Source organism: Sceloporus occidentalis, unplaced genomic scaffold (assembly GCF_023333645.1).
Source record: "Sceloporus occidentalis isolate IW3139 unplaced genomic scaffold, rSceOcc1.0.p SCAF_10, whole genome shotgun sequence".
Taxonomy (NCBI): Eukaryota; Metazoa; Chordata; class Lepidosauria; order Squamata; family Phrynosomatidae; genus Sceloporus; species Sceloporus occidentalis.
Genome location: NW_028316990.1, coordinates 10,268,229 through 10,294,167, shown reverse-complemented (window position 1 = coordinate 10,294,167; position 25,939 = coordinate 10,268,229). Strand labels below are relative to the sequence as shown.

Here is a 25,939-nt window from a genome sequence, read left to right as displayed (position 1 = left end):
TTTGGCAGCTTCAGTTTCATAATTTTGGCTTCTGAGGAGAGCTTGGGCTCAATTTGCTCTCGGACCCATTGGTTTTTCTTTTGGTCAGTCCACGATATCTACAAAGTCTCATCCAGTCCCCCATTTCAAACAAGGCGATCTTTCTACATTGTCCAGCTTTCTCCACTGTCCAGCTTTCACAACCATAAGCAGAAATTGGAAGTGTTATGGCTTTGCCAGGATTATCCATAATATTTCCAATGTCTCCTTATGGTTGTGAAAGTTGAATAGATCATCTTTGCGGAGGCCTCATTTTCTTCCAGCAGCAGCAGCCTTGCAGGGTTTTGATTTAGCCCTTGCTTTTTGGAAATGGCTGACAGATTTCCCTCCCTGTAAAATAAGGCATGTGTTTTCATTCAAAATACCTCTTGCAAACAAAGGAAACATAACTTGCAAAATAATGCAAAAATGGGATGGGGGCAGAAACAGGAAACAATGCCTTCGACTGGGTCAGCTTTGTTGTCTAATTCAATTTTGTAAGTGACCTGGCCAACCCCATGAAGTCAGGGCTTCCCTTTCAAGAGCAGAGGAGGGCTGGGCTGATCTGATGACGGATTATTCCCTTGCCCCAAATTCAATTTTAGGATGCCCCATCGGAGTGTTGGACTTGGACCTGGTAAACCCGAGTTCAAATCCCTGCAGAGTTATGGAAACCCTTTGGGTGAGAATCCTAAAAGGGAGGCAATGGCAAACCCCCTATGAACAATTCTGGTCACAACAAAAGTCCACTGAACAGTGATACCTTTTTTGGACCAAGCAAAATGCACAACATTTTGCAAGCTTTCGAAGCTTCATTGGCTTCTTCATCAAGCGAGGAGTTACAAACCAAATAGGAGGGGAATAATATGAAGATGTTATTCCTAGGCCTGCATTTTGATGTTTCTCTTCGTAGTTAAGATGGTATGGAGGGGCAAATCTTGCAGGCTTGCACCTCCTTCTTCTGGCTATTTGGGTACTGGGAGGAGATTCTCAAAATTTAACATCCAGGAAACTGAACATCCATTTGCAACACAAAAAAGATACTTCCTTTGGAATCCAGCCTGCCTCCATCCTTTGTGAGGAAACAGGCCCCTTTTGTAGGCAGAGGACATTGGATTTCCCAAGAAGCCTTCATGCTTTTGCATCAGGGAAACCTTGAGTGGTGTTGAGGTAAAACATGCCAATCCAGAAGAAAATGTATCCCTCCCATTTTCACCCTCTTAAGTGTCCCTAACTGTATTTATTTACTTGTATGTGTGTGTTTGGGTGTTGTTGTTTGCCTACAAGTCATTTATTTCTTATGGCAACCCTAAGAGGGGTTTTCTTGACAGGTTTCTTCATTGCCATTGCCATCCTCTGAGGCTGAGAGAGTGTGACTTGCCTAAGGTCACCCAGTGGGTTTTCATGGCCGAGCAGAGATTCGAACCCTGGTCTTTGGAGTCATAGTCCAACACTGAAACCATTATGTCACACTGGCTCTCCTCATTCATCTATTTATTATAAATAAGCAATTTTATATGCCATATTATTTATATGTCTCCTATCTCCCAAAACAGGACCCAGAGTGGCTTGGCCTGATGTCCGAGACAACGCCAGTGGGACTGTGGCCTCCAGGATCTGACCGGTCGGTCGTCGCCTTTTGATTCCTGCTGACCCCTTCGGATGCATTTCTTCAGCCTGGAGAAGAAAGGGACAGAGTGAGGCCAGGAAGGCCCTCTCTCTCCGCAGGGTTGCATGCAAAACTAATTTCTGAGTTGCTTCCACTGGGTCTTTGTTTTCCTTCTGCCCCCCATTGAGGCTGGTAAGGAAAGCAAAGGTGTCTGAAGTCACAGGCCTGTTGCTAACCGTAATAATATATATACCGTAGGTGTCCTTCCCAGCATGGAGGAATGAGTTATGGTCTCAGCATCTTTTATTCTGCGAGATTGGAGTCAGCAGGAAGAGCGGGGAAGCAGAAGGCAATTCCTATTGGAAACGAGTCTTCCATTAATTACACACACACACACTTTTTATTTATTTTGTTTTTATTTTACTTGATTGTATGTTTGCCGGGTTTGTCTCTGGGATGTCCTTACTTGCTTATTTGAACTGCTACCCTGCCTTTCAGGGAGGTGTTTCCTGCTAACAGAGACAGAGAAGAGGAGGCATAGCATTACGGAATATACAGAATAAAACACACATTTCAGTTATCCCCTGGTGTCTCATGGTCATTCCATAGCAATAGGCGACCCAGTGGCCAAGAGGGTATTTGCCGGTCCAGGATTGTCCCAGGACCCAAGGCCAATAGACAGTGGCCCCTGGCAATGCCCCTAAGCATTGTGCATTAACTTCCAACCACAATTGTTCACTGCTTGGGGGTGCATCCCACTGGCAAGGAAACTTTGCCTTGTTCAGACAGGTAAAGAAGCCCAGGTCAAAAAATGAGGAAGGAAGGAAGGCAGGCAGGCAGAAGGGGATGGAAGGGAAGGATGGAGAAGTGGAAGAGAGGGAAGGAAAGAGAAAAGGAAGGAAGGAAGGAAGAAGGTGGTGATGGAAAAGAAGGATGGAGAAGAAGGAAGGAGAAGGAGATGGAAGGTAATGGAGAAGGGGAAAGAGGGAGGGAGGGAAGGAAGGAAGGAAGGTACAATGGACAGAGAAGGGCCACTTTCCTGGCCATTGGTGGTTCTTCTGATTTAGTAAGACTCTCACCTGGATCCTTTCTCTTGAACTATTTCCTTTTAAGCAAAGGGGAGTGTGAGAGATGGGGAAAATAACAGTAATTGAGTGGGGTGGGATGGAATGGGGGAAGCGATGAGGAGAGAGGGCCTTTAAAAACAGATTTTACTGTCCTGGGGAGAGCATGACAGCAACAATTTACAATTTTCTGCCATCCAATTCTCTCTCTCTCTCAGCCTCCTTCCTTCCCTCCCTCCTTTTATTATTCTCTCTCTCTCTCTCTCTCTCTCTCTCTCTCTCTCTCTCTCGCTCCCCTCTTTCCCTGCCTCTCCCCACATCTATCCTCCATTTCCTGATAACTTCTCATCATGCTAGTTCATGCCTAATAGAAAATGGTGGTGCACAGAGGAGTGGAGGCAAGGGGAGAAAAGGAAGAAGAAGAGAGGGGAAGCTGGAGGAAGACAGTATGAAGAAGAAGGCCGAGTGAAAGAAGAAGAAGACATTACGGTTATGGAGAAGGGGGGCAGAGAGAATGTCAGACCCCCAAGTCTGGCATTTGCCTATTTAAATCCAATCATGCCACCCTCCCCGGTCTGAGAAATGGACGGACGGCCAGCATTATGAATTTCTGATCAGAAGACTGATAGGTTATGTGAGAAGGGACATAATCCCATTGAGGCAGCTGGGTCTCCCCCCATCCCTCCATTTGCACACAAGGGCAAAGCAATCATTACCCCTTCGGAGACGGCCCTCTGCTTTGCCCTTTGTATAATTCATTCCCTTCTTTCTTTTCTTTTTTTAAGGCCAAAGGAGTCCATTTGACTGTCTCCCCCGCCCTCCACCTTGAATAGGAAGAGAAACCCACCCTACAGATTCCGGGGGGGGGCCTTTGCAAATCAGACACCATTTAGGGCCACATTGTGCCTCTTTTTAAACCTCATTGCAATTGTGGTTTGCACCAAGACAGTGAGCTAAAGAGGAACTGAAAGCAAGGCCTGTATCCAGGGAGTCCATGCGCTTGGCACCTGGAGGGGTTTCCTCTTTGCGTGGCGTCTTCACAGACCAAAAAAAGGAAACCCACCCTTCCCTCTCCCCCTCTCGGAAATCAGCAGAGCGCATAATATTTGCATGGTGTCGAAACAACATCCCAATTATGCAATTTTTTTGTATACGCACACCTGTCTATCACCAGTTGTGCCTTTCAAATATTAATTACAGGCCATCAATTATGATGCTTCTCAGTGCTGCAAGGTTTTCATTATCAGCATCTGTGGAAAATGTGAGTTCAAAAGTACTACAGGCACTTTGATTTTTATGCCGAGAAGTCAAGCCCTAACAATGCTGATTTGCCTGCTTTGCTTTCTGAAGGGAAGGAAAAGTCGGAAGCAACAGCAAAGTCAAGTCTATTAGCAGCAACAACAATGACGCCGGAGCAAATGTGGAAAATGAGGACTCGTCCCAAGTGAGGAAGGAAGGAAGGAAGGAAGGAAGGAGGGTCCCATGGCAGGATTGCATTTGGGAAGCAGAGGAGCCCTACCTGAAATAATCGAAGGAAGGAAGGAAGGAGAGATTGTGTGTGTAAGCTAGCTCCAGAGTTTGCTTCCAGACAAGACACCTTTGCTTCTAGACAAGGATGATTCACCAGAAAGGCTATTTCCATTGGTATTGTTGTTGTTTTGTTGTTGTTTAGTGAGAGTTTAACAAGCCCACCTGTCCCTCCTATTTCCCAGCCTTTTTTGGCCAATTCTTCCAGGGGTTTCCTGCCTCCTTTTCTGTTGCGCCTGAAACACTATACAATTCTTGGTTCTAAAACTGTGATTTTTTCATTTTATCAACTGACAAAATTTCATTTCCAAATTGCAATGTTTCAGCATTATATATTTATCTGTATCTTTAAAAAGCAAACCATGAATAAAGGTCCAGAGCTTCTTCTCAAAACAGTTTGCAGCAAAGATGCACAAAAACAGAGGAGGAGGAGAAGGAGGAGGAGGAGGGGCGGGTAATTGATCATTTAATTTTCAAGATGAAAGGATTGGGGGCCAGAAACCTTCCTCCTCCTCTTCCTGGTGAGTCTCTATGGAAATGCTGCCACCAAACTGCCCACAATCGAAACTGCACCCCTCTTGGAAGCCACACGAAAACCACACAAGCTTGGCAACATGCCCATTGTGTGTTGCTTTTGGAACCCCAAAGGGGAGGACAAGATGACGCAAGCAAAGTGGGTCCCAAGAGATGGGAGCCAGGGAACCCAGGAGAGTGGGCTGAGTCCGATCTCACCTTCCCACAAAATGGAGAGCAAAATACCCCATAAAACAACACAGTGCTTAAGGCTGCTAGTTGTAGTTGTTGTTGTGTACCTTCATGTCGTTTCCAAATGGCAACCCAGCAGATAACAACAATAACAACAACAACAATAATGGGTGTTATTACAAATGGGAGATCAGGATGTAACGGTGGCCAACAAGTCCATTTCAAGCCAAGTAGTCCCATGCAGACCAGTGAACCTTCCCAAGGGCAATGGGAACTGAGGTTATGCTAACACTACACAACTTTCATTGCCTTCATTCAATGATCCCATGCAAAGTTTCCTAAACTGGCCCTTTTCCTTCATTCTTCTCCCAAAACGTCCCAGATTGCTGCATTAATGGGATCTTCGCATGTAGGCAAAGAAACCCACGCAGTCTTAGCGTAACCTCTGTTCCCTTTGCCAGTGATTGACAGTGCAGAGTTAATTTTTTAAACAAACGTCTGAGCAGGACAATGTCGAATTACGACTAAATGACTTCTTTCATTTGTTTCCAAAAAATGCGCCAGCTCCTCCATACGACATCGTTCCCTCCTTAAGAGGTGTGACTCCCTCCTCTATTTCCAGTGCCCCCATTATGTGAAACGCTAGCAAATCAAATTATCCAATAATAATTGACCACTTAAGTGCCCTATATTCTAATCAGGACAATTGTCACTTGGAAATCAAGTGAATTTCACTCCAAGATCGGTCGAGCGCGATGGAAAAAACAACAGATTCCTGTTTCCCCAAAGTGCAGAGAGGCTGCAAAGAGATTGAGAGAGTATCCCAAGAATTTTGTTTTGGTTACCTCCTTTAGTTTTAATGACCCTCAACGGCGCTTGTTCCAGTTCTGTCCCCTTTGGCCACATTCACCAGTTGTCACTAGAATAACAAAAAGGAAAAAATTAAAAACATTCTCATATATATATATATATATATATATATAGCTATAACCATTTTTTAATCAGGCCAATTAAAGTTGGAAAAGAAGAGCCTCAGTCCTACTGTTAATCCCAATTAGAGCAAGTCCATTGAATCTTGAATCAATGGGATTCTCCTATGTGTTGACTCGCCATCCAAACAAATGTCTGGAACTTATTTGTTTTTGGAATATTTTGGTTAAACACGTGGATAGAGAATCTGTGGGTACAAAATACACGCACACAGTAACTGTATGTGCATTTTTAAGCCTTGTTTCTGGTTGGATTCTGCTCCTCTTCCCCCATCCGTCACTTTATGAGGTCTCTCTCTCGCACTCTCCATCTCGGTGTCAATTATTTGTCTAGGGTCACACAGGCATTTGGTGTCCCATTGACTAATTCTGGCAGTCAATCTTCCCTTTGACAATTTCAAGAGATGCTTAATAGGGACCCTTTCTCCCTTTGGATGCAGAGTCGGGCCCATTCCCTCTCCTCCTCCTCCTCCTCCTCCTCCTCCTCCTTTTATCGGGGAAACGCATTCACACACTCACCCCGACCCACACTTTGAGAGCCCCCCAAATCCATATGCATGGGGAAACGTCCGCCCCACATCCTCTTAAATCCAAGAGCCTTTGCCTGTTTAATAAATCTCAGCAGTTCCCCCATTATTAGACAGGGGATTAAAACTAATCTATCAATCCCAAAACCAAGCGTGGAGTGGATTAAAATGCAAATTATACCCAAGTATGAAGGTGCCTAATGCTAAATAACAAACATTTCAATCACAGATATATATATATATATATATATATATATATATATATATATAATCTTCTTGTTTATGCTAAATAGACGCTATTAGAGTTAATGTCTGTATTAATGCAACTTGGGGGAAGAGGCATTTTAAGGAAACCTAAATACTTGACTACTGGCTGGGGGTTGCTCTCAAAGCATTGGCGGCAATGGCATTGCACTTGGGAAGGCGATGATGCTTGGCAGTGCTTAGGATAATTGTTTACTCCTTTGGGGTCAGCTCAGCTGCGCTTGACCTTTCCCAGGGTTTTTTCCCCTTTAACTCAAAGCCAGGCGTGCCCCATTGAGCCGTAATGAAGAGAGACAGGAGAAGCACCCTCTTTCAAATGCAGAATGATAATTTGGGATTAGAGACTCGGAGCAAAGGAGGGTCCTTGGAGCACTTGGATGGGCGACATTGGCCTCACTACCTTTTAAACAGGATTGCAAATCAGTTTGAACCGGTTCAAATGACCCTGGTTCCCACTTGAACTGAATTAGCGAGGGGGGCCATGCGCTAGACCCATTTAACCTGGGTCTTTTTGATGCTGGGTTTTTTCCTGCATCTTTTTGGATAAATCAACTCAGCGCACGTGTGAACCAGGTGCAGATCAGAATTGATTTAAATTTGCCCTTTGGCCAGCTGGAACGGGTCCATTTTGAATCGATTCATTCATGATGTAAATCACAAGTGGGTTATTTTACAGGGGAAAAATACAATCAGGGCAAATGTAGCGTGGACCACGCTCCACTGCCGAATAGATCCATTGATTTAGATTGCAAACCAATTTATTTGTAAGTGGGAATGAGGCCCCAATGGCTTTGCATGATTCGAACCCTGGACCCCTGGAGTCTTCCCCTGTCCTCCTGCCAGACTGATGCAGCTGAGGATGTGTTGAAGGAATCTGCAAACTGTCCACTTTTGACTCTTTTGGGTTTCAGGGACAAGGCAAGCAGCCAGCGCTGGTGGAATTGGGGCCCTTCGCCCCAAAAGGAGCCCTTTCAAAGGGGCAGGCCGATCCCAGGAGAGGGGCATCCATATAACCAAGGCAAGGATGAAGAGAGCGAATGCAACCCTGCCCTGCTGTTCAGAGATCAGAAAGAGAGAGGAGAGAAGTGTGTAGAGGTTTATAAGATTAATTCTTATCTCCGCAGGCACTGGGTCAAGACTAGGCAGAATTGTCACTCAGCCGACCCTCTGGATAATCTGCCTTCATTGCTTGCAATCAGTGTCTGCTGCAAACGCAACTAGGAAGGAAGACTCACTTGCAAAAGGGCTGCATCCTGGGAGAGAATGAAAGAGAAAGATGGTGGAAAGAGGTGGACTCCTTGGAAGTCTTTGCACCTCTTTGGATACGAAACCTCTTTCTCCCTCCAGGTAACAGCAGCTGAAAGAAGGTGCAAGGGCCCCCTGGCTCTGCCTGAGATGGATGGGACCCCCGAAGACCACCTTTTACCTAAAGGATTCGTTGCCACCACCCAATAACTGACATCTCCCAATTTAGCAATTGGGACATTGCTGGCAATTCCACTGGTATTTCCATTGCCAACCATAGTCAAGAACTGGGCCAAGCTAAGGCATGTGAAAAATTGATTGTAACCCGCCCCGATCCTCCAGGGAGAGGCAGGCTATAAATAAATGAATATGTTGTTGTTGTTGTTGTTGTTGTTATTAAAAGGAGTGCAAGAGAGGCAGAGTGCTTTTTAAGTAAGGAAATTTTATAGCAAAGGGGCATGAAGCTCCAAAGGCACATTTCAGGCTTTTAAGGCAACCTTATATTGCATAGAGAAGCAAATATTTCTAGGTGGTCTTGAAACCATCAATAAAGTAAATTGGTTTGAGCATTGGACAATGACTCTGGAGATCAGAGTTAGCCATGTAAACCCATTGGGTGACTTTGGACAACTCACACTTTCAGCCTCAGAAGATGGCAATGGAAAACCCCTTCTGAAGAAACTTGCCAAGAAAGCCCCAGGATAGGTTCACTGTATGGTCACTGTAAGTCAGAAACAACTTGAAGGTGCACAGCAACAACAGTAAAGCCTTGAAATCAGCAATGCAGTAAATGGCGCAGAGTATGAGCAGCTCCTTCTGATGCTGGAAAAGCAGATGATGAATCGGAGGAGTGGAGTTGGAGCATGTGGCTGGCCAGGAGAGGCCAAAAACTGTTTTAAGGAAAGGCTTTTGGGTGGAAAGGGAGCGACAAAGCCACTTGGCCCAGATGCACCTGGATTTCTGATGGATGCGCATGATGCTCTTCCATGCTGGAAGAAGCGCAAGATTGAAATGCTCTTAAACATGGTTTGTCCAAGAGGTGCATTTTGAGGCTTCTTGCCATGAATCAGCCCAAAGGGCTTCATGGCAGCCGCAGCAGCGTCTCCATCACAGAAGCAGCTCATCTGATGCCTCACACAGCTGGGAAAAGCAGAGAAATTATTCTCTCAAACTCTTACCGCTCCTCTGAAGAGGCATAAACTACACAAAAGGCTCTCTAAGTGTAGGAAAACAAGTCTATAATTACATAATTATGCAGATAGGCTGCCATTTTTTCTTTTATGTTAGCCTTTATATCTTTTAAAACGGCAACGGACGGAGCTGTGCTAGAAAGCAATAAAGTACGGGTAATTTAATACCAAATTACAGCCATATTGAAAAGTTTACATGAAGTTGAGAGCAGGCAGAGGTCAGGTTTTCAACAGGACTGTCTTTAATTGCGGCCATCAGTTTTAGCAATCCAGATCTCAGGGATCAAAGACAGATGTAATGTGTTTCCTCAACACCGAATAGTGAAAACAGCAGCATGGCTGGCACCGTCTCACACCACAAAGTCATAAAGCGGGCTCTTTGAAAAAGGAACGGAGTCCTCCTTCTCCTCGGAGGCAGCGCCAACCCAACCAAGGCCTGCGCCCTTTAATTGCACCCGACAGAGATTTAAGAAAGCATGTGCAAAAGCTGCCCATCCTTTTGGGCAGCCATCGATTTCACGGCTTTCCCGCATGTGGAGAGAAACCCGAGGATGCCATTGCCCCACCGTTCCTATCTAGGGATGGAAAACATATTTGCAATTACTCATTCCCTGGTCAGAAAAGGCAGAAAGGCCATTGGGGAGAACAAGAGACCAGTGACAGTTTTGCTCAGTTTCTTCTGGTATCCAAACATCCCAAAGGAATTATTCTTAGGTTTTTCCATAAATGCCTGTTTTCTGCACAGAATAGGTGTTTCCCGCATAGCAAACCTTGTCCCCTGTGCATAAAAACCCGCGTTTTTGTGCAAAAAGGCCCAGTAGAATCATTTCTCTACAAGGCTAATTTTTCTCAGAGGAATAATTTCTCTACGAGATGCGAAGTCGAAGGCTTTCATGGACGGCATCCATAGTTTTTCATGGGTTTTTCGGGCTACGTGGCCCTGTTCTAGAAGAGTTTATTCCTGACGTTTCACCTGCATCTATGGTTTTGGCATCTTCAGAGTAAGATTCATCTTCATTCTCCAAAGATGCCAGCCACAGATCCTGGTGAAACATCTCTTCTAGAACAGGGCCACAGAGCCTGAAAAAAAAAACCCACGAAAAACTATTCTCTGCAACACTATGGGATGTCTGGATATGAATGTCTGAATTCAGTAGAGCAGTGACTCCCAAACGCTGGTCCTCCAGGTGTTTTGGACTTCAGTTTCCAGAAGCCTCAGCCAGCTTGGTCTGGAATCCAAAATCCAAAATATCTGGAAGGCTAGAGTTTGGGAACCACTAGAAGAACATTCATTTTCACCTGCATCCAGGAGGAATCCTCCATGACTATTTCTCCTTGCATTGACATCCTTCTCTCTTCCTATCACCCGCTTTGGTCTGGTGGAGAAAGAAGCCTGGGCAACCTGTTGACCACCTGTCTGCAGGCATCCATGCCTGTTTTGTATCTGATAAAAAATCATTGACCAGCAAACATGTAACCCCAGCACCTTTGCTGCAACTGCTGACGAATTTTGCAAACGAAACCATTTCATCCTGATGTGAAATGTCTGTGGGGCGGAGGAAGGGGGTCCCAATCATGGCCTTTTGGTGCCCGGATGATTCCCCGCTTTGCTCCTCGAGAAAGAGGGGGGCGGAGGGAGGCTGCGAGAGAGAATCCATCTTTTTCACGCAAGCAAATACTAAATAAAAAACACATTTTGCCTCTTATTAAACCTCCCCTGTAAGTGGTTCCAGGTTCACCCTCTTAAAAGAGGGGAGCCCAGGAGAGCCTCTGGGAATTTCTCCAGAGTGGCTGGAGATGAGGCACAGGCTGGGAGCCGGCCTTGCTTTAATTTGGCTTCTAAGGCACAGAAGGAATAGCATTTCGGAGTCATTAGCATTTACTTTTAAGTGGCCCTTTCTTTGGCAAAGCCTCCCTTCTTGTTTCTTACAACACACACACACCTGATCAGCCCCATTACCTGCTTTCTTGGTGGAGGGTTTTTCTCATGGACTCTCATTCCTCTCCCCAAACCCAGAAAGTGCTTTTTGGAGGAAGAAGAAAAAACACCTAACCTCCAACCATGAGGGCTGTGATTAAACCCATAAAAAGGCTTCAGAGTCCTTAAGAATAGGAATGGGAACTGGTCAAGATCCTAAAGTGCAAAGATATATAACTGAACATTTACGTTAGGATCATCCAGGCTGTTGTATTCCCCATTGCCACATATGGGTACAAAACCTGGATGGCGAGGAAGGCAGATAGGAAGAAAATCAATTTATTTCAGATTATGTGGGGCTGGAGGAGGGTGCTGAGGATCCCATGGACAGCCAGCCAAAAAGACAAACAAATGGGTCCTTGATCAGACCAAGCCAGAAATCTCCCTGGAAGAAGCCAAGATAACAAAGTTGAGACTGTTGTACTTTGGCCACATTATGAGAAGAAACAAACCACTAGAAAAGACAATAATGCTAGGAAAGGTGGAGGGAACTAGAAAGGAAGGAAGATCTCATGCCAGATGGGAGACCATGACCCTGAGCCTGCAGGACCTGAGCAGAGCAGTTGAAGATAGTAGTAGTAGTAGTAGTAGTGGTAGTAATAATAATAATAAGCGGCTAACAATAAAAGCATAAGGGATCTTGGAGGTGTCTCATTGATGGGGTTGCCATGAGTCAGAGTTGAGGTGATAAAAGCAAATGCAAAAAGAAGAGACTATTCAAAACAAAACCTATTTTGGAGGTCTTTTGTGCACTTCAGCTGGACATTTTCATGTTCCACACTGAAACTGGTGCATTGCCAGACCCAACAGTGGACTGAGCACCACTAGACCTCTGGACGTTTGACCACCCCATGGCTGTAGCCATTACATTAATATGGGGGAAGGTAAAAATTGGTGCCAATTGTTGTTGTTTTATGCCTTCAAGTTGACCGCAGCTTCTGGCGATCCTATCCTAGGGTTTTCTGGATGGGATTTGTTCAGAGGAGGTTTGCCTTTGCCTTTCTGCAAGGCGGAGGGGATGGGACTGCTCAGGATAACCCAATGGGTTTCCATGGCTGAGCGAGGATTCAAACCAAGGTGTCCCAGAGTCCCAATCCAACACTCAAACCAGTGCGCCATACCAGCTCTGACCTTCTCCGAAGGCTTTCCTGGCAAGATTTGTTTGGATCCTGCCTTGCCATGGGCTTCCTTGGAGGCAAGAGAGTGGGACTTCCCCAGGTTCAACCAGTAGGTTTCTATGGCTGAGTGGGGATTCGAACCCTGGTCTCCTAGGACCAACTCCAGCATGAAAACCACTAAGCCACACTGGCTCCCATTTTATGTGGCTACTCCCTTGTCCCCCTGAAAGGACCGGTCCCTTTCCACCTGGGGCTTCTACCTGACTGCTTGGACTTCATCTTCTCACCCAAAGGTCCTTTTCCTTCTCCTGGAAGAGAAACCTGATCCGGCCACGAGGCCTTCGAAAATGCCTCCCCCCGGCCTTCTCCCTGCAAGAATGGACTTTACCTCCAAATTAAATTTTTTGGCAATAGTCATTATCCCGCTGCTTTTGAAGAATGTTAAGCTGTGGCATTACGCCCACCATTATTTATTACCTGCTTTGCGGTTTGAACAAATATGATTTTGTTTTTCTGTGCTGTCAAAAGAAAAGGCACATCTGGTTCTGGTAGACAAAATTATGACAAAATTCACTGTATCCTAAAAAAAGAAAAGAAACGAAAAGGGGGATGATTGAAAAGTTAGCAGACAATCCTTGGGCCTGGTGGGGGATTGGATTTCAACAAAGGACAGGCCAAATACTTCTTTCCCCCCCTCCTTCCCTCCATGTCCCCCTCCATCTCTGTCTTTTAACCCAACCCATAACATTCCAGTTTCTTCCCAGTTGGATACCAGGGCAACTGGGCAAGTACTCGTTTCTGGAGACCATCTGCCCTACTGACCACATGTAGTGCCCTTGTGGCCAGGATCCACTACACAAGCCAACATTAGGTGACATCTTAAACATGAAATAGAGGAGCAGCTAGGATTCCCTAGTCTCCCATCCAAGAACTAACAGGACTGATCCAGTTTAGCTTCCAAGATCAGACAAAATCTGATGCTTTTAGAGCATTTAGGCCTATGTATGTATGTATGTGTTTTCAAGTCTTCTGTTATGGCAACCCTATTGATTTCCCATAGAGGTAAGGAATCTTTGAGGTTAGCTTTGCTGTTTCCTTCCTCTGAAACAGAGCCCCATGGCACTTGGTATCCATTGGCAGCCTCCCATCCAAGGACAAGCCAGGTCTGATCCTGCTTAGCTCCCCAGATCAGGTGGGTTCTGGTGCTTTTAGAGAATTTAGGTCTATGTATGTATGTATATGACTTCAAGTCTCCTGTTGACTTATGGCAAGGAATACTCAGAGGTAGTTTTGCCCAGACCTCTCCTTTCTCCTTTCTGCATCCTTCACTTCCTTCTCCCCAGTGACCAGCATTTGCAGAAATGTCTCCTCCAAGCATCACACAAGTTACTCCTGCTTGACCCATTGTAGGCAATGATGGAAGAGGAGGAATAAAATTGGAAGCCGGCAGGTGCAAGGACCAGGGGGGCACAGGGTTCTGACCCCCATGCCCCACCCCAGTATCCCTCCCTTGGCCCCCTGCACATGTCGGGAGGCATGGCCAAATGTGGAACCCATTCTTTTATAACAGGAAGCACATGGGGATTATGTTCCAGACATGTTCAGGATGGGACCGTTCCTTTTTATCTTCGGGAAGATTTGTGGCCTGCAGCCAGGGCTACTGTACCATGATTTATGGGAGCCTGCTGGGCAATTGGGGGGGGGGGGACCTCATCTCTGGTCACCATTCCAGGCTGCAACCTTATCCTTTTCCACCTGCAAACTAATGAGAGCCAGGCTCACTCCTCGGGGTCCAGCCGCCTGCCGGCTTCCTTCTGGATTGGACAACCTTGCGGCCAAACCCTATTTGCAAACTAAAGGATCCTTCTTGCTGGACCTCAGGCACTCAGCACTCAAAAATTAGGGATATAAATTTTTGTTTATTTTTACTCCTCCATGCAAGAACAAATTGTTTCCAAACTTTTCTCTCCGCTGCATGACATTATGGGAGTTTGGGGAAAGTTTGCAACAATACTTTGGACTTAAAAAAAAATTTGCACAAAAATATGTGGGGATTTTTTATGTGTGCAGAAATATTCCTTGTTGAACATGCAGACAATGTTACTGCAAAGGAGAGAGAACATCTTGCATAAGATACACCATTTGCTATGCCAAAATGTTGGGATTTGTGCAAAAACAAACCAACAAACCAACAAAAACCCTGTGTGCATTTAAAAAAATCCTGAAGTGCAAAGGATGTCATAGCCATTCACCTGTGGTTGTTGTTTATCTTGTTGATGATGATGATGTTGCTTTTCTTGTTGTTTTTATTGACATCCCACCTCTTCCCCAGGTAGGGGCTCAGGAAAGCTTACACAAATTTAAATGGAGGTAGCCAAAAATATTCACATTATGCACAACTCTAGGATTCTGTGAAAGCTATAAGTAAACAATCAATAAAATTAAAACCAGTTAAAAGCTAAACGATTAAAAAAAGCAAAGGGATCTTGCATCACCATTGAGACTAACTGTGGAAAAGAATCAGTGTGTAGGCAGAGCTTGTAGCACCTTTGAAACTAACTGAAAGAAAGAAGTTAGCATCAGGAGCTTAAGTAGACTTCAGTTTAAATGCATTTGGGGAAGTAGAGTGTAGGCCTAGGAAAGCTCATGCTGCCAGCTTCTTTCTTTCAGTGAGTCTTAAGGTGCTACAAGATCTCTCTACATACTGATTCTACAGAATAACATGGCTATATCTTTGAATTCTACCACTATAAAATGTGTTAAAGAAGTTGCAGCACAAGCTTTCGTAGACTTGGCCTCCTTCCTCAGATGCATGGACCTATTGCCCTGCACTGTTCATGGGGCGCACATTGCCACGCATGTGGCCCAGCCACCAGTCCACTGAACCCCCATGGCCGGCTATGGGCCCAGGCAATCCCACCGAGGAGCCAAAGTCCCAGGGCCCAAACGGGGCCCTTTTGCAACCTCTCCTCAACTTTCTCCACAAGACCCATTGAAATCTCCAAAGCCTCCTTGCTTCCTTCTTAGGCCTGTGAATGAAAGCAGCTCCTGTAAGTAGTAAAGTGGTTAACGATAAAAAGCATTGATTTCCTGCCTGTGGTGATCTCCCTGGGCTCCGAGGACTGGAGGAAACCCACAGCAGCGGAGGCAGCAGCCCTAGAAGCCAAGCCAAGCAGCGACAACCAGGGAGCAGCCATTCTGCTCCAAAGCCATGGGCCACAAGGCCTCTTGAACCCACAACACATACACATATGCACACTGTACATGAAGGCCGTCCTTTATACCCGTTGTCAGTTGCAAAGAAGGCTCCCAACTTGGAAGTCATGCATTGCAAAATACTGGTGTTACCTGCAACACATCACTTTAGGACAGCAGTTCTCAACCTGTGAGTCATGACCCCTTTGGGGATCGAACGACCCTTTCACAGGGGTCGCCTAAGACCATCCGAAAACACATTTTTCCGGTGGTCTTAGGAACCAAGAAACAAATAATTGTATGGTTGGATGTCGTCACAACATGAGGAACTATATTAAAGGGTTGCAGCATAAGGAAGGTTGAGAACCACTGCTTTAGGAGATAACAGAAACTCCCCAGCGCTCGTTTTCTAAAAACAATTAACAACAGGTAAATGGAGGGGGAAGAGGAAGAGGAAGAGGAAAAAGAAGTAGTAGTAAAGTCAGCCCTCCTTATCCACAGATTCCTTATCCACAGATTCAAGCATCCATGGCTTGAAAATACTTTAAAAAATACAAATTCCCATAAGCAAACCTTGATTTTGCCCTTTTATATAAGGGACACCATTTTACTATGCCATTATATTTCATGGGACTTGACCATCCGTGGATTTTGATATCTACTGGGGATTCTGGAACCAAACCCCAGCAGTTAAAAAGGGCCCACTGCAGTAGTAGTAGTAACAGTAGTAGTAGTTTCCAAATTATGTCAATCCTAGGGTGATCCTATCCTAGGGTTTTCCAGCTGGATATCCATGTCCAAGTGGGGATTTGAACCCTAGTCTCCCAGAGTCATTTCAGACTTATGATGACCCTCTCAGTGGTATTTCGTGGCAGAACTTATTCAGAAGAGATTTGTCGCCATTGTCTTCCTCTGAAGCTGTGACTTACCCAAGGTCACCTAATGGGTTTCCATGTTTAAGAGGGGATTTGAACCTTGGTTTGCCAGAATCCTAGTCCAATACATAAACCACACTATGAGATGCTGGCTCACCTAATGAGAATGGCTCACCCCCCCATTTGCCACAGCCATTTTTGCAGGACAAGAGATGCGTCTCTTTTGCTGCAATTAGAGTCCAGCCATGTGCCATTTTGGAAAGGAGCATTTCGGAGCAGCGCATTGCAAGAAATCAAAGGTCCTGGAAGGGAAAAGACTTGAAGAGGAAGATGGGAGGAAAAAGGATGGGAGCCTGCAGGTGTACAAATGTACGGTTGTGCGCATGTGTGTGGAGGGGGAGAGACCCCTCTGCAATTTCAGGCTTATAATGTTCAAAGAGTGTTGGGAATTCCTATGCATAAGCAGAGCCCTCCTCCTCTCTCTCTCTCTCTCTCTCTCTCTCTCTCTCTCTCTCTGGCTTCCTAATGGCAAGCGCTTCCTTTCCTGGTGCTGTCAAGCATTGTTGCAGCTTGGTAATGACATTAATATCTCCCATCATTTAATTTATTTCATTAATCCCTCTCAAGATTACCATTACCAAGCCTTGCACAGTAAATAGCGGCCTTAATGCCATCAGGGTCCGTGCCGGTGCTGCCAGCGGGTATTATGGGGAGCCCTGCCAATGGCAGGCCAGGGGTTGTGCCCCCCCATTATCCACCATCACTGTAACCCCAGGCATGCTGTGGGGCGAGATTTGCAAAAACTATGTTATCTCTGGGAAGAGGTGAAGATTTAATATCTGTGGCCCTCTTCTAAATTCCCTCTAATGCTCTTACTCTGCATGCTCTGGCGATAAAAGCACAATCAGGAGGAAGGGCTCAATGTTTGCATCCAAATGGCTTTGGAGTGAGGACTTTGATGGCAAGGGACTTGCAAGACCAACAAAGGTAATACACACAGAGACACACAGACACACCTTTAGAAATCCCCACTCGGCCATGAAACCCACGGGGTGATCCTAGGGGAGGCACATTCTCTCAGCCTCAGACGACAATAGTTGTTGTTGTTGTTGTTGTTAGCCTGCCTCTCCCTTCGGATCAAGGCGTGTTCCCAAAAAATGTAAAAATACAATGCGTAATACAGTAAATCCTAAAAATCCATGGCAATGGCAGAGCCGCCTCTGAACAAATCCTGCCAAGAAAACCCAGTGTTAGCCGCTAGAATAAGATATGCTAAGCATTGGAAGAATGGGAAAAATCCAAATATATCAGAATGGTACTCAAAATTATATGAATATATATGGAAAATGATAAACTTAACACAATTAATCGGAAATAAATCAATCAACACATTTGAAAAGAACTGGCTGAAAGTAAGGACCTCTCTGAACTCGGTTTGAAAAAGGCAGAAACTAAAATAATATCAACGTTCTGGTTTATAAACACAAAAACGTTAGAAAACCAAATGTGAATGATAGGGCAACCATTGGATGCTAAAGTCAGAAAACAATGAATTGGTTATAAATGCATGATCTAGTAGAGAGTTGTAAATATATTGTATGTAAGGTCTTAATAAGAAATCCGAAGTCAGAATTAACCGGGGGGGGGGGGGAGTTTATAAATGTGTGTTTTATGTTTTTATGTGTTGTATTTGGAGTTTTGATTGTAAGTGAATGTCTGCCATGAAATATGTTTTTATATCTGTTTATAAATAATAAAAATAATTAAAAGAAAACCCAGCGTTAGGTTTAAGTTGGAAACCACTTGAAGGCACACCACTATGACAATATTTGGATGGGCTTTCTTTGGCCACAAGAGGCACTTTTTGTTGACGATCCCCATGTTCCAAAGGTACTGACTCTGCTCCGGGTTCTATTCCAGATTTTAAAAGGGACTTAATCCAAGTGCTGCTGAAGCTCTTTTGGGGAGCTATGGCATTCAGCACCTTGGAGAACTCACTTAGAGCCTAGTCTGCATCCCAGACTTGGGAGCCACTGAAAGGTCACCAGTCCCTGCAACCTTATGGTCCAGCATTTGGGATTCACAAGCACACAGACACACACATGCACAACACTCCTCCTTAGCCAACAAGGAAGGTGCAAAAGAGCAGAGGGAAAGGAAGAGGAAAGGAAAGATCTGGATCATTCTCCAGGAGGAGCCTTGCAATGGCTGGCGAAGAGGCCTAGTCCACAGCTGCCTCCTCCTCCCTTTGTTAGATCTCCCTTTGCATTCCTCCAAGAACTGCAATTTACACACACACACACACACACACACACACACACACACACACACACACATATATCTGGATGGCAGGGGCGGCGGGGAAAATCAGGCAGGAATATATTTGCCATGCCTGGATCAGGGGAAGAAGGCTTGGAGGAGGTAATTGCTTGCTTTCCCTCCATTGTTCTCAGCTGCCATCCAGAGATTCATAGAGCCCTGCAAAGATGGCTCCCCCTTCCCTCCCCAATTGCTTCCCCTCTAATTCCTCACTCCCCCCTTCTCTCTCTCTTCCAAATCATCAGGCAGACACCTCCGGCCTCCATCTCCTGCTTTCTCTCTTCCTCCCCCCATCCCTCCATCCCTGGGCTTATTCCACCCTGGGAGGGGGAAAAAGTAATATGTCTGTTTTATTTATGATGCAATGAAGGTATGCTGAATGCAAAAAAATGGGGGGGGGGGGATGCTGGTCAACCTCTCTGTCAGCAAAGAAGCACAGCCCTGGCTCACTCTCAGGCCGGCCAGCCATTTGGGGAGGGGGCCATGGCTTAATCCCTTCCCTCCCTCCCTCCCTCCCTCCCTCCCTCCCAAGGGGCAACACAAAGGCCGGCTGGCCTTCCAGAGATGGGGGTCTCTGGGAGCCTGCAGGGGGGCTTCATTTCTGGACAGCAGGCTGCCCATCTCACAAAAATGTGTTGCTGCTGCTGCTGCTGCTGCTGCTGCTGCTGCTGCTGTTTTATATAAAATGTTAAAAACCCTTTGCATCAGTCTTGCCCCAAGCAGCATTCTTTGGTCTCTCCCTTTGGTCTGTTGGGCCCTTGGTCTCCTCAGGGTTTGGTTTCATTGATACCAAAATCCATGGATGCTAAAGTCCCATTATCATTATTATTATCATTATTATTATTAATTACAGTGGACATTCGGTATCTGCTGGGATTTGGTTCCAGGACCTCCATGGATACCAAATTCCATGGATATTCAAGCCCCACTATATTCAATGGAGTATTATTAATATTATTATTATTATCATCATTATCATCATTATTATTTACAGTGTGCCCTTGATCTCCACTAGGGTTTGGTTCCAGGAACCCTGTGGATAGCAAAATCCATGGATGTTCAAATCCCATACACTGGTGTCCCTCTCGTAAAATGGCCAGATCAAGGTTTGCTTCTTGGAATTTGAAAGACATATATATTTGCAAGCTGTGGCTGGTGGATGCAGAATCTGCAGATCTGGTGCACTCACTGTATTTACTACTACTCATGAGACTGGGCAGAATATACCGATTTGAATGAATAAGTAAATCCCAAGGGCAATCATTTGGAGCATGGGTGAGCAACCCTTGTGGTTTGCTAAAAGGTCCTCCAGTTTGCAGCCTGGCCAAGATGACTGTGCAAAGAGACACAAGAGTCCACAAACCCCATAGAAACCAATAGATACACACATACACAAACATACACGCACACATCTAAAACAAATGCCAGGTGGACTATGAGGGACCAGCAGGGAAGCAGTTTGGGGTGGGAGAGCAAACAAAGGCCAGTGCCCCTCTAAATAAGAATCCTGCTCTCCCAATGAATTGTCCCTTCAGCCCCAAATTCCCAGCATTGCAGAGTGAGATTTTGACAATGATTTAAAGCTCTTCTCTTTGCTTGGCCTCCCCCTCGTTCTTTGCAACCTAAACAGAGTTTCCAAAGGCTCGGCTGAATTTTTAGTTATTGCAATGCTAGAAATTTGACAAATGGAGGGACATTTTATTTTAGAGGGCAGAAATCTTATGGGGGGGGGGGGGTCAGTGCTCTCATTTTGCCCTTCCTCTATAATTATACCCCTGGATCCAAGGGAGATCTGTAGGTTTCCTTGGAGTTGTTTCCCAAGGTGCAAGGCCTGCCTACCTTCCTTCCTTCCTTCCTTCCTTCCTTACTTCCTGGCAGCAGGAGCAGCTCCTAAGAAGCTCCATGGTATTCTGAACACAGGGCTGGAGGAAAAGAAAATGAGAATAAAGGATGAGAATGGAGTAGGGGAGAATAAACCAAAGAGAAATAAACCAGAGGAGGAGGAAGAGGATCATCATCATCAACAACAATAACAACAACAACATAAAGGGGGCAATCCTTTCATTCTAGACAAACATGGTTTCTTATCCCATTTGAGTTTTCCTTGCGCTGTTTTGGTTGGCCATTGGATCTTAAAATTTCTCTAGTTTTAAATGATTTTTTTAAAAGAAAGAGAAACCTGGGATGCTTCCACTGTTTTTTGTCTATTTAATGCCTTTGAAGCCTTTTTTTTTACCCGTTGCGCATCCTCTGGGGAGGCCCCGGGGGGGTGAGAGGGAGTCAACAAATAAACCAAACACAGTACAGCATCCCCCAAAACCCACAAGATGGAGATACCTTTATTGGCACCGTTTTGGGGATTTTGGATGATGCTGTACTTTGCTATACGGCCAACACAGCTACCTCTGGATAGGAAACCCATGCAAGACATTTCCATTTAGGATTGTTAGCAATCTGCAAGGTGTCCCTTTCCTTCCCCATTTGGGTGGTGTTGGGGGGCCACCACATTTGGCCCCTGCTTGCCCCATGGAGACCCAGGAAAGCCTGCACCATCCCTGCTTGACCGTCTCTGTTTTCCGGCTCCGCTTGGACCTTTTTGCAGCCTGGCCTTCGCCTCCTCCGCCACCCATTATTTCCCCTCTTGGTTCCAGACAAAAAACAGCCTTTGGGGGCTTTTAGCAATTGCATTTTCTGAATTAGCAGTCAAAAGTGCATTGAGGATGTGGCCCAGAGAAATGTACTGACGTCAGGAACGTTGGTGCATCTCTCCACGCGGTCGGCGCATGCCTCTCTTGCACATTCCCAATCCCTACAAAAATATTCAGATTTGCACCAAACGGCAAGGGAATTTTTTCTTTTATAATGATGGTGGTTATTATTGTTGCCCAAAGAGGGGAGGAAAAAGGGGAGCTTGTGAAATGTATCACGAAGCACACTCAGCATGGAACAGAAACAAAGAACCAGCAAACCAGGGAAGGTGACGAATGGGTTTGGCGGCACCTGATTTATTTTTGATACATTTCAGCATTTGCCTTTAATCTCCAAATGAAAGAAAAAAGGGGAAAGAAGGGGAAGGGGAGGGGGAAATCACACTTGCCATACACCCCGATGAATGCAGAATTAAACCAGGAAAGCGGCAGAGGAACAAAGTGGGGGGGGATCTGAAATTGAACCATTCCCGGGGTTTGGAGGGAGGAGATCGAAAATGAGAAACCAAATGGCTTAAAGACCGTTTGTGAGACTGGACTTTTAGGGGGAGGCCAATGCTCTGAGCACTTTCAGCAAAGCAGGCGTCATTAGCTTTCCCTCCAAGTCGAGCCATTTGCAACACAAATAATCTTGTCTTTCAGGGCAGAACAATCTCGTTTTATTTTATGTATTTATTTTGACCTAATGGGCCATCATGGACAATCGTGAAATAACAAGGAAAACAAAACATGGCAAGATTTTATTTTCATACTTATTTTATTTTAAATAACAATAACTTGGTCTTCTCTCGAGAGCTGAAACAAATCTGGAGATTCAGTCGAGATTTCAGATTGGCAAAAATCAAAATTCTGTATTTAAACATATTTAACGGTATTTTTTCTGCTAAATTTATAACCTAATAATAATAATAATAACAATAATAATAATGGTAATAATTGTCCGTGTTTTACAAAACGTTCCTTTGTTTTACACAAAGGAAAATCGCCCTGTATTTCAAGAGAGCCCACGCTCCTGGCTTGAATGATCTCTAAGCAGAAATGCTGACTTTCAGAAACCTCTCTTTTTAAAAAAGCAGCTATGGGATTAGCCTAGCAATTCTGTAGTTAAAGAGAATTTAAATCATAACCAAGCTGCCTGTTTAGTTTTCGCCCGAGTGATGACTTAGGAGTTGTGTTACTAACCTGCCAATAAGGCATTAATAATGGAAGGAGATTAATTTCATTGCAATGGTCCCGTGGATGTCATTTCAAGTCAGAATGGGCTCCTGAATCTCTCCAGACCCAAAGCTCTCAAACACAACATCAAATTGCAGTTGCTTTTTTCCCTCCTGTAAAGGAGCTCTCTCCAAATAATTTTTATTAGCTTATGGGATACATCTGCGAGTCCAGAGGTTTTGCTGACATGAATTTGCAAAACAAAACATTATTCTAGGAGAATCACCTTATTCAGAACAGACCAAAACTGACCAGAGCTCTATATGGCCAGGTCTTCAGCAAACTGCTCTGACCGCTTTGCTCATCTTTTTTTAAACAAATATTATATTATATTATATTATATTATATTATATTATATTATATATTATTGCATACCACTGCAATACGTAGGCCGCTGGTGTTTATTTCAACGCACTGCCGAAAATGTATTTTTCAATCTCCAAAAGCGGAAATGAAATGCAGCGCTGGAAAGTGCGAAGAATATGCCAAAGAACTACTGCTAGCTTTTCCATTAAAAAAAATAACCAAGAAATATAAAATGTCGCTGTGCAAAGGGGGGAACAAAATATTAATTACCGGTCCCAGCATCCCAGAAAGGAACATTCCCAGATGCACCGTTGTTGGAGAAGCGACGGAGGGAACGAGGCTCTCTTGTCCCATTTTATGGCTCTGAGATATATGTATTTTTAAAGGAATCCTTCCCTTGTCATCCTGCAAAGCCTCCAAGGAGTGGAAAGGGGCCCTTTATGCCGTGAAGCAGCGCAAGGGCCTTTAGAAAAAGGTGTCCTTTCCTACGGTGGGCTGCTTTTGCCCAGACAAATCCTCCTTCTCCTTGCAGCAAAGCAGGGACCCCCAAGAGACCATCCGTGGGTCTGGACTCCGATGATTCCAGAGCAGGGCTGCGCTATTCATTTTAATAAGCTATGCTATCATCCACAACGAGGGCCTTTCTTTGAAAGGCTGGTTTTTGTCGAATTGCACATCCTCCTGGCTGGGGAAACGCTCGCCCTCCGCCTTTGCAAAAATGCCTTTGCCTGCCCAATTCCAATTTCCTCCTGAAAACCTGGCTCCCACTCCTCACTCCATCCCTCTGCCTTAAAACCATGCTTAGGTCTAACATTTAAACCCCAAACGTTTTCATCCCTCTGCTTCACTGCATACAGCTTTGGGAGAGATGCCTTTAAAAAAAACATTTTAAGGATCATTCTACTATTTCACAGATGATGTTTAATTTTGGTTGATGCCCAAGAACAATGTGGGAAGGAGGGATAGGTGAAGACTGGCTCCTTGTCTCTCTCTTTCGTCCCCATCCACGCTTCCTCTCTCCCTCCTTTTTTTTAATCACCTGTTCTTTCGCACTGACTGAGGCACTACAAGGGGATTATGCCCTTTCCTGGTTTAATGAGGCCCTCCTTTTATTATTTTTAAGCAATGCATATACATGTTCTGCTCACCCAGATTAACATTTTGGGTTCACAAGGTCTTTCCCAGGCTTTCCTTTTGTGGAGGAAGGCCGCCCTCTGCAGGAAGGATGGGTCCCAGCAGGAAGAGACACATCAAAATACACACAAAGCACACAAAAGCAAGACATCTTCCAGCCAGGAGGAGACTTTGGACTCCTCCATGTCTCAACATCATGTTGCTTGCAGAAAACAGTAAAGACTTAGAACGACTATTGACAACAGTCAAGGAAGAAAATGCAAAAGCAGGATTCTCGTTGTTGTTGTGTGCCCTCAATGCTGTTTCCATCTTATGGCAACCCTAAGACCTACCGATCACAGGGTTTTATTACTAATTATTATTAAGATTTATTTATAAAGCGCTGGAGGTCCAACATATGACCAGTCTTGAATACTTTAAAAAGGTGAGGTTAACATCCTAGTAATTTCCCTATGGTTTGGGCATTGGATTAGGACACTGTTAGACCAGGGTTCAAATCCTGGCTCAGCTATGGAAGCCAGTTGACCTGAGGCACATCACACTCTCTCAGCCTCAGAGGCAATGGCAACCCCTTCTGAAGAAACTTGCTGAGAAAACCCTACGATGGGCTTCCATTAGGGCCTCCATAAGTCAGAAACAACTTGAAGGCAAGCAGCAGCAGCAGTGGTGTCTTTAGAACTCAGGTCACTGAACTGCACTTGGCACCTCCTCACCATTCCCCCAATTTCTGCATTTCCATGGCTGTTCATACAATCTGGTTATAAAGGTCTTCCCTGGATGAGACTTCACTTCACGCATCTGAGGAAGGAGACGGAGTCTGCGAAAGCCTATGCTGCCAACTTCTGCTCCGTTAGTCTCAAAGGCACAGGAAGATCCCTTTGCTAATTAACTGATTAATTAGTTAATTAATTCTCCAGCCAGCCCTCCTCCCACCCTCTTCTTCTTCCTCATTTTCCTCCTCCTGTAAAAGAAAAAAAACTACAATGATGATAACTATTATTTATTTATAGTGTGCCGTTGACAGACTTGGTCCTGTACAGAACGAAGCGATAAAACAGCAATTGCCCCATTCTAATTAATTAGTTAATTCTCATTAATTACCTCTCCTCCCGATCCTTGGGGGACATCTCAACACAACAGGGACTCTGTTGGTGTTTTCTTTCATTCCCTCTTTTTTCCCTTTCTTTTCTTCTTTTGAGGCCAGTCTTACACATTGCTTTCCCCATTAATTGCTTCCATGGAGACAACACATTGGTCTTGTGTGAAACTCCTGGATCCTTCTTCCTCTCTATCCCCCCATTTTTTTCCCTTACAGATCACTGTAGGCACATCTGTGCTTAAGTCCATCCAGCAGTTCACCTACCTGGGAAGCATCATCTCCTCAGATGCCAAGATTGATAAAGAGATCGATCACAGACTGGCAAAGGCATATAGTGCATTCGGAAGGCTTCACAAAAGAGTCTGGAGTAACAAACACTTGAGGCGAAGCACCAAAATCAGTGTGTATAGAGCCATTGTAGTGTCTATTCTCCTCTATGGGTCTGAAACATGGGTCACCTATCGCCAACACGTACGACTCCTTGAACGCTTTCATCAGCGCTGTTTACGCACAATTCTAAATATACACTGGACTGACTATGTGACAAATGTTGCTGTCCTTGAGAAGCAGGGATCACCAGCATTGAGGCCATGCTATTGAGGACGCAGCTGCACTGGGCAGGACACGTTTCTAGGATGAAGGACCATTGCCTCTCCAAAATAGTATTCTACGGTGAACTCGCCACGGGTCAAGAGCGTAAGAGGGGCGCCCCAAAGAAGAGATACAAGGACTCCCTGAAACAACATCTCAAGCTTGGCCAGATAGATCACCAACAATGGTCCTCCCTGGCCTCGCATCGGGAGGCATGGAGACGCACTATCCACGATGCTGCAGCCTTCTTCGAAAGCTCACGG

General features: G+C 45.0%; 1 long non-coding RNA gene across 1 annotated transcript; it reads right to left on the bottom strand.

Annotated features, from left to right (window-relative positions):
* Window positions 1–2,065: 2,065 nt before the first annotated feature.
* Window positions 2,066–14,619, bottom strand: LOC149305868 (uncharacterized). The gene is made up of 4 exons (XR_016282481.1): window positions 14,487–14,619; window positions 12,712–12,814; window positions 5,769–5,842; window positions 2,066–2,139 (listed from the first exon to the last, which is right to left on the bottom strand). It is a non-coding gene; the product is annotated as an uncharacterized LOC149305868 (long non-coding RNA).
* Window positions 14,620–25,939: the final 11,320 nt, after the last annotated feature.